The 10,986-nt window shown below is 39.0% G+C and overlaps 1 non-coding gene across 1 annotated transcript; it reads left to right on the forward strand.

The window, feature by feature from the left end:
- The first annotated feature begins 8,994 nt into the window (after positions 1-8,994).
- On the forward strand, positions 8,995-9,117 carry LOC127197840 (small nucleolar RNA SNORA8). Its single transcript, XR_007831792.1, has one exon. It is a non-coding gene; the product is annotated as a small nucleolar RNA SNORA8 (small nucleolar RNA).
- Positions 9,118-10,986: the final 1,869 nt, after the last annotated feature.

Below are 10,986 nucleotides of genomic sequence, written 5' to 3' on the forward strand. Positions count from 1 at the left end.
AACCAGCAGGATCAACTGCCCTAATCCAATAAAGATCCTATCACAGTGCTTGGCATGTAACTGCTTCATAATAAATAGGAGCTGTTTTCCACGGTAATTCCATGATCAGTTGAGCGTCTTATATAAAGGTGTGTTTCCCCTCTTCGTATTCTTTATAGTGAGCCATGTGAGGAGGAAAAATGTTATGATAATAGCTATTATGCCCTTCAAACAGGAGAACAAAACCCTCACTTCTACCCAGCTTGCAGGCTCTCCTCAGACTTGTTTTTCTAGTTAGCACTGTGGATTCTGACCTTGAACTCAATGCTTACCTGGAATCAATAGTGATTAAATAACGTTGTGGAGCAGAGGAAGGTGATGATGCTGCCTTAACATCTGCAATAGAGCAACAAATACCTGAGGAGCCTTCCAGACTGGAGGCTGTCATGGTGCCCGTCCATTCCTCCCAGCAATAACGTGAGTAAGCAGTATGCGTTTGCCACTTCTTGTCATCAGATAAGAGAACTGAGTCTGTGGCGGCTCAATGAACTTATTCAGGATCACATACAAACTCTGATAGGCCACAAAATAAGTCACATGACAGGTTGTACTGTGACGAGTGATTGCCCACTGTCCTTTGCATATGTAAATGCTGTCATTTAACTCATTTGACTGTCAGTATTCATTTACTTTAACATGAACACATAGGTGATTAGAGCCGGGGTGTCTTAGTATGCCATATTTAGGAAGTGATAGGGAAAAAGAAATAAACAATGATCAAATATTGCAAGTAGTCCTTTGCTTGCAGATCAAACAACCCACCCCCTCAAAAAAAAAATTAAGAGGAAACACTTGGGAGCTAAACTATGTGAATGAGAATTCCTACAAAATTCTGTAATCTGCAAAGACTAATTGACCATTTATATGCAGTAATATAGCCCGGTTTGGTGATGCATTGTCTAGACCCCAAGTAAACTTGGGCTAGTTCTGTCTTCCTGAGTGGCCCTTCCTGTCCCACCTCTACGTCACAAGTAACGGCCTGTGATTAGTAGATAAACACATTTTGGAACATAATAACTTAACAGCTTCTTCCAACTCCGAAGCTAAGACTGTCTGAAGCCTATAAGAGCAATCCCTGTCTTGCTGTAATCCATGCATAACACATATATATCAATGCATTTTTAAAAGGCCTTAACTGATACATCTTTTTGTTCTGTTACTACTAAACTCCACGAAAAATGCTTCCATGTTGGGACTGTATTTTTAGAGAGACCTAAGTAGATGTTCCTGAATCATGGTCACTCATATTTGCTTCAGAATGAACCATGTCTTTTGGCCCTTTGAGGTGAAGGCTGTGTCTTTTGATGACAACTGTAATCCACATGGAGGCAGGGGTCTGCTTGATGGACAGTCCTGATGACTGTAGCTTTTATTTGAAGGTCAGCTGTATGGGGGAGGGCTTTGATGACTGATGTCTATAGACCCAGGAACACTATGATTTTTCTTAGTCCTATCAAATGTATAACAGACAGGCCATACATATGCAGGGCAGAGGTGGGATTGGGAAACAAAAATGATTCCTTGGTATCACAGAGCGTTCAATGCCTGATGCTTTCTCAGAAGATGAAAATGTGAGGATGTCTCCATAAATCTGAATATTTTTGATACATCAAGTAATGCCTCCTGCTTTGGGTAGACAACTTTATCAGTTCTCATTATACTCACTGTGTTTTACAGATGACAAAAATGGGGTTCATAAAGTCCAAGAACATAGAACAAACAGATCAGTGGTTCTCAACCTCTGGGTCACAACTCCTTTGGGGGATCATCTAAGACTATCAGAAAACACAGATATTCACATTATGATTCACAACAGGAGCAAATTTACAGTTACAAAGTAGAAACAAAATAATTTTATGTTTGGGGTCATAGCAACATGAAAAACTATGTTAAGGGTTTACAGCTTAGGAAGGCTGGGAACCATTGAAATAGTTAAATCCATGTTTCTGATGTTGACTTTTATGCTGATACAATTGAAAGAGTATTAGTCCACTCTGTGGTTGTTGTATCAGTAGGTTTTTATTATTTCATAACTTTAGTTATGTGTGGGCATGCATGTGACATGCATGTGTGTGTAGACTAGAGGAAAACCTGTGGGACCAAGTTCTTTCCTTTTACCATGTGGGTCCTGGACATTGAGCTTAGGTCATCAGCTGCGGTAGGAAGTGTTTTTATCTGCAGAGCCATCTTCCTGAACTGGTTTTACATTTGAAAAAATGGTTTCAGAAGAGGTAAATCAATTTAAATTAATAAGTTAGTTTAAAAGATACATCAGAGGCTTTGTAATAGTTTTTCCCAAGTTGACTTGTTTTTCTAGGGGAATTTCTTTGAATTGACATGAATTACAGTCTCAGAGCTCACTGGCTAGATGTGTGCTCAAAGGAAGTGGTTGATCTGGCTACCCAGAAAAATTATAGAAGAAGAGGAATAAAGTCCAGTGTCACTAGCCATCTGCCCAACAATAAGAATTGTGGTCGTAGGGTTAGGGTTAAGTTTTGGTTAGAGTTACGTCAGGGTTAGAGGAATCCAACTAGAGGACTTTGCTTGTTTTTGTCTTTTCTCTAACATACAGCATTAAACACATTCAATTGGTTCTTAAATTCCTTATATTTTAAAATATTTCACAGGAACATCACAGGGCTGTGCATCTTAAAAGCTTTTGTTTTTGTTTTGTTTTTTTTAGTTATCCTTTTTGATGTTTCAATTTGAACAGAATTGCATCACTTCCTCCTCCCTTACCCTAGTCTAGTCCTCTCAGTTAAACTTCCTTGAATCTCCCTCATGGCTCCCACTCTCAGGTTGCCAGCCTCTTTTACTCTGATTATATTTGTTACATGCATATGTATGCACATATTTATAAACCGGCTGAGTGCAAGTGTGTTGTTTTTATGTGTATGGTTTCAAAGCTGACCCCTCAGCATTGCACAACTAATAAAGGGCTTAATTGAGATAGTGCCGTGTGATGTATGAAAAGAAAAGGGAAGCTGTTTGGAGTCATGTGAGGCTATCACATAGCCATTTCAGGGAGCAAGCTGCCAACAGGGAATACAAGTCTGCCAACAGGTAGACAGCTTATTCGAGCTCTTCCAAATGGTGTACAAGGAAGCCCAAGTTTACAAATGTGTTAGTATAAACATCATGTAATACTGTAAACAGCGGGGGAAGGCGGAGATGAGGTAACTGCCCATAATCAGCAAAGAAAAATCTTACAGGTTTATTAATAAAGTTCATCTTACCCAACAGTCGTTTACTAAGGAGCAGCATCTGCACAAACCAAAGAAGATCACAATGGAATGCGAAGAAACCAACACGCCATTGCACCTTTCTTTAGCTCTTTTTATTTTTAGACAGTTTTGTGAAGACCAGTCTGTCTGCAAACTCTCCAGGTATCCAAGGGTGAACTTGACCTTCAGTTCATCTTTCCTACCTGCCACCCCAATTCTGGGATTACAAGCATGATCCGTTGTGCCTCATTTGTGTGATGCTGGAACTAGAACCTCAGGGCTCCATGCATACTAACTAAGCACTCTTCCTACTGGTCAATTATACACAGCCTTTCCTTTTGTTATATATTTTATTGATCAAAAATAGTATATATTGTACTCAGATATCTGACTCCAGTAAAACATATAGTCTTACTAGTTACACAATACAAAATATATATAAAATTATGTGATTTCCATACAGTTGAAGGTCATAAGCCTTAAATAGCTTCTTTCTAGGTAAGGAAGTGGGAAGGGAAAATGTAAACAATAAACTTCAGCTCTTTCAGTGAAGTTCTTTTCTTGATGCAAAAATACTCTAAGCAAAAATATAATAAAATAGGTATGCAGGGGCTGGAGAGATGCTCCAGATGATGAGAGCACTGAGTGCTCTTCTTACAAAGAACCAGTGACAATTCCCAGCACCAAGATGGCAGTTCACAACTGTCTGTGCCTCCAACCCTAAGAGATGCAATGCCCTCTTCTGGCCTTTAAGTGCATCTGGATATGCATGGTGCACAGACATTTACGCAGGTAAAACGTCCATAAACATAAAGTAAATAAAATAGTTACACAACTGGATATGGTTAATAGTACCTCTGTCACATGCTTTTATGTTATAACCAATATTTTTGTAGTGGAAAACCAAAATTTCTACAACATGTTATACTAAAAGAAACATCTTAATGTGCTTTCTTAAAAAATTGAATTGAAATGTACAAATAGACATAAATTCTCACCACTCACTCTAGCATATTGGATTATTATTATTATAACACCATAGCCTTTTCAGTAATTGAAAAAGATCCACTGCCTACATTCATATGGATGCTATAAGAAAGTGCTAAATACTGTGTGGCTTAGAAACTGTACAAATGTATTTCTCAAGGTTCTAAAAACTGGAGTGTTGAAGATGTAGTTGGCGATGGACTATTGACTTCCTTGTTCATGGACTCACCTGGCAGAAGGGAGACTGTGCTCCTAGGTCATCACTGATGATGATGATGATGATGATGATGGCTAATTTTATATCAATGTGACACAAATTAAAGTCATTTGAAAAGAAGGAGCCTCAAATGAGAAAATGACCCTATAAGGTCATGCCACAAGAGAGCCTATAGGGCATTTTCTTAATTAGTGATGATGTATAAGGGCCCACATCATTGTGAGTGATAACACCCCCAGATCTAACCAATGGGCAGTACATTCTCCACAGTTGTGTGGAAAGTAGGGACTGACCCTGACATGAACTCTGGTGCCCCCTATTTGACACTTTCCCCTTGGTGGAAAGGCCTGGTGGCACTCGGAGGAAGGGGAAGCAGGCTACCTGGATGAGACCTGATGGGCTGTGATCATATGTTGGAGGAGGAGGTCCCTTATGTTACAGGCCTAGGGGAGGGGAATAGGGTAAAAGAGGGAGGGGGGAGGAATGGGAAGATACAAGTGAGGGGATAACAATTGAGATGTAATCTGAATGAATTATTAAAAAAAAAAGAAAAGAAAAGAAAGCAGGTTGAGCAAGCCTGAAAAGCAAGCAAGTAAGCAGCATTCCTCCATGGCCTCAGCATCAGCTCCTGCCTCCAGGTTCATGTCCTCTTGAACTCTTATAAACCACCTCCCCGAGGCAGTCTCTGGGTTAGTATGTGTTTGTGAATGGGGTTGCCCATGAGGAGAGAGGAGGATGTTGACTCCCTTGGGACTGAAGTTACAAGTGATTGTGAGCTTCCCAGTGTAGATGCTGGAACCTGGCTGTGGCTCCTCTGCAAGAACAGCAAATGCTGTTAACCACTGGGCCTTCTTTCCAGCCCCACTGTGGTCTAATTTTTATTGATACAATAAATAGCTTAATAGCATAGCCTCACCTTAGAATGACTATTGTTACTCTTTTTTATGTGTAAAAGTGTGTCTGTGAGTATGGGTATATGAGTTTACATGTGGTTATATGTATACAGATGTGTACATAGCTATGGATGCAGGCCAGAGAAAGACATAAGGTACCCTATGCTATCACTCTCCCCCTTATTCTTTCAGTCTCCCCCTTATTCTCTTACTAGACCTAGAGCAAGGCTGGCAGCTAAATTGGTCTCAACAGTACTGGGATTACAGGCATACATACCCATGCCCAGATTTTTTATTAATATTTTATTAATTTATTCATATTACATCTCACTTGTTAGCCCATCCCTTGTATCTTGCCATTCCTCCCTCCCTCCCACTTCCCCCCTACTCCCCTCCCCTATGTCTGTGACTGAGGGGGACCTCCTCCCAGCCAAGAAAAATATAGGCAGTAAATTTCGAACCCCTACCCAGACCTAGCCAATGGACAGGACATTCTCCACCGTTGAGTGGGGAGTGAGGTCTGACTTTCATACAAACTCTGGTGCCCCATTTTTGACCATGTCCCCTTGATGGGGAGGCGTGGTGGCACTCAGAAGAAGGATAACAGGTCACCAAGAAGAGACTCGATACCCTATTAGCATATGCCCAGATTTGTTTAAGTGTTTGTTGGGATTTGAACTCAGGTCTCTGTGTTTGAACTCTTACTTCCTGAGCCATCTCTCCAGCTCCACTTTCTTCTTTATACCTCACAGTTTGAAAACCTTGCCACAAACCTGCATCAATAATTTATTTTTCCAATCAATGCTACAATTTTGTTTGTAGTTTAGCATCGCTGATCACATTTTATAACCTGTTGGCTTTGTGTCTTATTTTCACTGCGGCAATTCCTTATTTATTGGCTTTGAATGGAAGTTATAGCCCAAGATACATCACAGCTAGCTTTAAAAACAAAAGATCGATAAAAGCTCAGCTGTCAGCCCCATTGTTAAACCTGTCCCTTATCCATCAGCCTGTACTCTATGGCAGCAGGCTATGTAATTACAATTCTTCATAGCTCTACAAACTTTCTTTGACATCAACATGATTATTTCCAAGGAAGCTGTAACTTTGAGCAATCCCCAGAACTTCAAACTGCAGGAATCAGCACCTTGGATTCAAAATGTGAAGTGTCAGCAAATCATCCTTAAAAAAAAAAAAAAAAAAAAAAAAAAAACCAAACGTATATTTCCAGAACACTTGGCTTACAAGGGAAGAGAAAAAGCCATGTAGTTCTCCAAAAATTTTTGTAGGCTGTTTGACTCATTTTAAAAAGCATTTTAAAAAATCTTCAATTAATTTTTAGAAATCTCACAGAAAGGCAAGAAAAACATCAAGTGTATCTTGTGAAACAAATGAGCAAGTCACAACTGTAAAAGAAAGAAGAGAATGTTTAATTAGTTAGCAAGCAAATGAGTTTAATAAAGTATTAAAGTGACTTGTTCTATTGCAAAAAATATTTCTGATAAATTAAAATACCATGTGACTTTCTGGAAATATGTTTCCAAGCTAAGCAGGCTTTAAAACTTTCCCTAGAGACATGGACCAAAGGCTCGGGACACAGCTCAGTTGATGAAATGCTGGCCTACAGCAAAGACTTAGGTCCCACCCTTGTGTAAACCAAGCATGGCAGCACTTGTCAGTAATCTCTGGAGATAGTAATAGGATGATCAGAAGGTCAAGGTCATGTACTATTCTATATTGTCAGTTTAGGTCACTCTGGAGTATATGAGATCCTATATGAAAAGTAAAGGGAAAGACAGAGAGAGGGCACAGAAAGACAGACAGACAGACAGAGAGCACAAAGCCAATAAGATAGAATTAAAATATGACTAAGCAGGGTGTCATGAAATAAGTCACAGGTACAAAACAAAAACAAAAACGAACAACAGAAAAAAAAGAAGAAGAAGAAGAAGAAGAAGAAGAAGAAGAAGAAGAAGAAGAAGAAGAAGAAGAAGAAATGATTATGATCACCATCATATGGCTTACAGCTCTTCCTGCAGCTTAGAAGACACCACATATTCCTCTGAAAAATTGTATAAATCCTATAACATTTAGAAAGAAATATGTACAGTTGATCACATACAACAAGCACTGTGGTGACACCACTGGAGGGAGGGAAGCATGAGAGGCTTTTTGCTTCACAGCATCTGCCAATTCAACGTTTATTACTGTTTATGTTTTTACATGGTGGTCATCTTAAGTCAATACCAAAAAGAAGCAGATTCCCACAGTGAAACAAATAAAGATACCAGACACTCAAAACAAACATAAAACACTAGTTAAATCTGAACATTAGGTAATCTCAATGGGATCTGAAACAAATGGAGTTGAGAGGCGATCTGGTAAGTTTCAGACTTTCAGTTTATGTTTGAAGAGAGGCAGTTAAGCAGCAAGAGCTGGAGTTGGAGGTGCAGCTCAGTGGGTAGTGTCTGCTTAGCAAGCAAATGATCCTGAGTTTCATCTAATACTATGCGTGTGTGTGTGTGTGTGAGCGCGCGCGCGCGCACGCACATGCATACACCCATGGAGACACATGCACAGGCACAAGCAAATGTGCACACACACACACACACAGACACACACACACACACACACAAACATCCTAAGGCTAAGCAGAAACACACTGACACTCTGAATCACTGAAATACACTTTTACTCCTCTTAACCAGAAGACACATTAAAACACTGTGTCTCTGGCTTGAGTACTCAATGCAAAATTAAGTCTTACCTCTAAATAAAATAACACAAGAAAGAAGCATAATTAATCAGCTATAAAACAAACACAAACTTTGCATACACTTCAGGAAACAGAACTATCAAGGCGTTGATAACTGTGATTCCAGAAGGACTGAAGATTTAAGAAGTTCCCGGAAAGAATGGTAATCTATAAGACCCAAATTTAAATCATAGAAGTGAAAAACAATGTCTATAATCCATGTAACAAGACTGAAGAAAAGATGTGTAAATTGAGGAACTGGTGATCAGAAAACATTAAAATGAAAATAAGATTTTTTAAACATTAAAAAATAATAAAATTATGTAAGATTCAAAAGAAAGGGGTGGAGTGTTATTTTATTAGAGTTTATAGCATCCATAAAGATATACAATGTGGTACAGTAATATGTGGAGAAAGATTTCAAAACTTTTTCCCAAACAAAAGACAGACATCAAGGCATGAATACAAAATCACTATCTAAGAGTCAGAGGTTACAGAGGATGATGGTAAAACCATGTCTTGTGGTTGCCTACACAAGACCAGTCCATAACTGAGCGAGACTACACTGCATCATGGAGTAGCGAAGAGCTTACGGGCTTCCACTCCTATAGGAGGAATTATTGACAGCTGATGGCTGCTAGTAGAGGGAGAGTGCAAGTCATCTATGATTCAGGGGTTGCTCCCATATCCATGCATATATGAGCAGCACTCTGCAGCAGTCTCCTCCAGACTGAAAGATTCTGTCTCCCAGAGAAGCTTCTTAAGACAAAAGGAAAACAACTCAGGAAGTCCCTGAAACCGACTGATTTCACTAGGCCCCTTTTCCATGAGTAAACAGTAAAGATGGCTGAGGATCACTCTCAGATAAGACAAGCTACAAACACTGTAAGACCGTACCAGCTTGCCAATAAAAACAAACTAGCGTGATAGAAATTCACTATCTGGCATCGTTGGTTTCTTGGCTTTGTGCATGTTAAACCTGGCATTTCTAATGATACAGTTTATTTTATAATGTATAAATTTGTGGACATGGGTCCCCTTAGAGGTCAGAGTGACTGGTGTCAACAAATGAAGTGTATTGTAAAATGGTTCCTAAACTGAAGAAATCATCTGAAATCTTCTGGCTGAGAACCTTGAAGTTGTCATAGCTATATTTAAACCAAGGAATAAATAAAGGGCTGAAAAAAAAAAAAAAAAAAAGCACACTGGGCCATTTTTGAGGGCTGTTTTCAGAAACCCTGAATGTGAACACATGTGACCTGGATGGACTGTAAAAGAAAGGGCTCTTCCTTAAATAAAACTTTATTGACTTTAGAATTAAAAAAAAAAAAAAAAAAAAAAAACTAGCCAAGCTGGCTGGAAGTGGCATAGGTCAACTATGGACCTCTCCATCGCATTGAGCTGCCTGCAGGCTGTACACTGTGCTCTAGGTTCCAAGATTTGGTGAGCTGTCACCATAATGGAGTGGGCTTTGCTGATTCAGCTGCCTTTGAGTCATTTCTGTTCCTGTAACTCCTCACCTGTATTTCTGTAAGTAACCCAACAAACTCATTGGTTCACCAAGCTAGACTGTGATAGTATCTATACTTCGGTCTGTTTTGGACTGCCTATCTTGGTTGAGTAGATGTGTGTGTTATGTCTCCCCAGGAAAAGTCTTGTCACATAACAGCAGCACAGACTGGACTTAGTAGCTTATTAAATTTTTTATAAAAGGTGTCATGAAATTGGGAGGCTAATGAAAGGGGTGTATCCAGGAGTAGGAGTGTAAATACGATCAAAGTACATAGCATGTATTATGAAATTAACAGAGAATTAGAAAAAAATCATAATAAAATAAATATTTCAGTTAAAAGACAAATAACAAGAGCTAGGAAGATGTCTCAGCACTTACATAAGCAGCGAGCCCAAAGACAGGAGTTTGGTGTCCCAGAGTCATGTAAGGTTACTTCAAACAAGGATCTATAAGTAAATTACTGAAATATGAAACACAATTTTAATACTTCAAAGCCTTTCATGGGTTGAAATAAATGTAAAAATGATGCAGCCTTCATATAGAAATCAACCCAAAACAATACAAAAATCAATAGAAAAAAATGTATAACTCAATAAATGGAAGGATATGTCATACAGCTTTTATGATTAAAACAGTGAAGCCATAAATTCAACTCAAGTTGTAGTGTGTGTGTGTGTGTGTGTGTGTGTGTGTGTGTGTGTTCGGTTTTTACTGGAATTACAACCAACCTGTTGATTTTAATCAATAGCCTTGTGATTATATCAGGTAAAAAAGTCAACAGTCATAAGAACAACAACAAAAAGATAGCATTTTTTTTATTAAACAAAACCTAGTTTACTAGAAACCCTACCAAGAAAGTAAAAAAAAAAAAATCAAACAAAAGAAAAGGGAAAATATAATTGTAATAGGTATGATCAACAAGTATCTCACATATGAACTATATAGAAATTATGGGTCCGGCTGGAGAGATGGCTCAGTGGGTAAGAGCACTGACTGCTCTTCCAGAGGTCCTGAGTTCAATTCCCAGCAACCACAAGGTGGCTCACTGCCATCTATAATGAGATCTAGCGCCATCTTCTGGCCTGCAAGGGTACAAGGAGGCAGAGCAGTGTATACATAATAAATAAATAAATCTTAAAAAAAAATTATGGGTCATAAGAAGCAGATCAAATCTAATGTGATAATGACAAAGCATTTCACAAGAGTAGATCTCCAAACCACAAAACATACCTGAAAATACTACCAAACATGCAAGGCACCAGAGAAATGAAAATGAAATGAAGGGGCTACCATATCCCACCCAGCCAGAATACCTAAGAATAGCCAAGCAGACCATAGGCAGCAAATGGAGGCTACAC

Source organism: Acomys russatus, chromosome 13 (assembly GCF_903995435.1).
Source record: "Acomys russatus chromosome 13, mAcoRus1.1, whole genome shotgun sequence".
NCBI lineage: Eukaryota > Metazoa > Chordata > Mammalia > Rodentia > Muridae > Acomys > Acomys russatus.